This window comes from Trachymyrmex cornetzi, unplaced genomic scaffold (assembly GCF_001594075.2).
Source record: "Trachymyrmex cornetzi isolate Tcor2-1 unplaced genomic scaffold, Tcor1.1 scaffold1702, whole genome shotgun sequence".
NCBI lineage: Eukaryota > Metazoa > Arthropoda > Insecta > Hymenoptera > Formicidae > Trachymyrmex > Trachymyrmex cornetzi.
The window spans coordinates 41,236-43,971 of record NW_017296313.1 but is presented as its reverse complement, the minus strand read 5'-3'; the positions used below and the strand labels follow the sequence as shown (position 1 = coordinate 43,971).

At 33.4% G+C, this 2,736-nt stretch overlaps 1 pseudogene; it reads left to right on the top strand.

Moving 5' to 3' along the window:
• LOC108759154 (uncharacterized) overlaps positions 1-2,010 on the top strand; it is a 10,079-nt pseudogene extending 8,069 nt beyond the window's left edge.
• Positions 2,011-2,736: the final 726 nt, after the last annotated feature.

Below are 2,736 nucleotides of genomic sequence, written 5' to 3'. Positions count from 1 at the left end.
ATTTACTATTGGAAATCTCTTGGATTATTCCATTTGATTCAATCAGAGTTATGAATGAGTATCGACTCCTGAAAACTGTTGAAGAGTCGTAAAAATCAAGCACCCCACATGTGAGAGGCAAGGAGACTCACAAAAATCAAGCACTTCGAAGGGAACAGAGAACTACCACGTCCACGTCGTTGTTCCTGGGTAGCGCTAAGAGTAGTTCATCAATGACTTTGATGGTCCATAACTCGGACCCCAGTGGGCGGATTGTGGACCACAACCAGTGTTTCGTAAAGGGCTTGAAACCAGCTTTCTCATCCCATGGTGAAAAACTAGGGGTTCCATTTAAAAAAACCATTGTGACCCCTGAATGACCTTCAAAATGACCTTCCAAGGATTTTTCAAGGTCAGTACCATACTTCCCCCGTGTAACCCTAAACTTTTCATACGAAACATTTTTCTCTATCCCTACTAGTTTTCGAGATATTCGACTGGATCACTTCAGATGGTCCACCCTGTATATATATATATATATATAATTATACGATTATACATATATGTATCTGTGCACTTATGGTTAGATTTACATGAATAAATAAACCTTTAGGAAAATTATATCTGTAGTTCGAGATGATCGTTTAAATTTTATTTCTCCACTGTTCCGATCCATTCCGCCTTATCTAAGATCGTACAGGTCCAATCTCTGATCAAAGGGATTAAGTTCCTTGACCTAAAAGAGGACCGACGGATGCACAATCTCGGATTGGGTAATAGCATACCGACGTTGACCCATATCTGAGACATAATCAAGTGCTTCCGATTTTTGGCACCCGCCTCTGAGCGATAACCACAGGAATGGTATCGGTTGCGTCTTTTCTCGGCCCCCTCCTAATTTCTTCTTTCCATTAGAATAGAATACTTTCGGGGCCTGGACGTAACACAGAAAACGTCAAAAAGATTTTGCTCAAATCGAATTTACGGGAGGATGTTTGGAAAAAATTCGGGACTTTGTCAAATTCACGTATTGTTTACATCTCTGTTTAACTGTAACGAACAATTTCCCAAGTCTGTCAAGAGCTATTGCATATCCATTCTGAAGTATTATTATGTAATAAACACAAGTAATATTATTATCTAATTATTATTATGTATGAAGTCTTTTTTACGAAACTTTTCTCATTTTCAGGTATTATTGAAAATTGGTGCGACTTGTCGACTTTACCTCAACTGACTACACTACTAAAAACTTTATTTTTGAAAGCTGAACCAGTTTGGTATAGCAATTGTATTAATTTGAATCATACTTCAAGACTGATTATTGAAGTATCTTCTCGTTTGCCTAAGAAAGAATTGCAATCGTATTTGTATTTAATTATGTTGAACAGCAATTTAAATGAGTTGCACAGGTAATCGTTTTAAATAAAAAATAAAAACTGTAAATGGTGGATAATTTAATTTGTGTAGAGCACGCATTTAGGAATATGTGAGATAAAGTATAATTAACTTGGTAGACGATCGCTAATTATTACTTGTTTCGTTTGACAGAGAAAAAATATTTGAAAGCTTTGTTACGATCTTACCAAGTTTACTCCTGAAACTGAGCATAGATGACGTCATAATTCATATGATCAATTAAATAGTTTTACGTTTTAAGGAATGGATCCGGGAAGAATTGATAGCTAAACATGTGTCTATTATCGGTAAGTTATATATTTGATTAAATCGTATATTGTGTTATCGTTTTTATTATATTAACGTTTTATTCTTTTCAGAAAATGCTAAGGTGATCGACATTGTGGAAACACACGACGACAAACAGTCGAGACTTATGATATATAATTTATTTTATTTTGTAGATATAATATACTCAGTAAGTTGGGTTGCCTTTCTGCCTATGGGCAGGAGCACGCGTTATAGGCGAGCGGATCGCCCTCGATTTTGTTCACTAAGTGACCACTGACGTTCTAGTCGCTGTTTTTGGGCTTAATCGATAGTTTTCGATGTCCTGAGATGGAATTTACATGAATAAATTGATTTCCTGTTGCGGAAGTTTATACAAAATGGCAGTAAACATGGCGATTACGAAGTCGTGTTTTAACAGTAATAAAATACGTTTAAACTATTTTAAAGTAAAACAAAATAAAAAATTATTACAATAATATATTTAAAACATCGATGTATACTTAATTTGTTCAAATGAAGCCAGATATCGGGTTAAATTTTAAAAAAATTGCATTTTAAATGGAATTTTTTCAATTTAAATTACTCATTATTTCGCACATTTAATCTTATTACTCGAAAACTACGCATTTTATGAAAAAATGTTTAAAATAAAAGTTGTAGAGAATGTTTTTCTGAAGAAAATGAGTACTAATTGAACGTTGTTTGACGAAAATTAGATCTTGTAGGCCCAAATCAAAGTATAAGTTTTCTTTTACGAAAAATCTTCTGAATGAAATTCGACCGATTCTAGTTGTTATGTCTACAACATAACAATTACATTTAAGTCTAATATATACTACTCAACAAAATCTAGGGAACACTTTCAAACACGCTAAAAATTGAGCAATATTCAGAACACCATAATTCAATGAAAAATCATCGCAGACAAAAAATTAAAAAAGGATTTTAAAGGTTGAAATCTCTACTTTCAAAATCTATAATCGAAATTTCAATATGACTGATACTTTACGGAGTTATACGGACACAAATGGATATCCGTCAAATCTAAAAATTTTTTACAAACTTTTC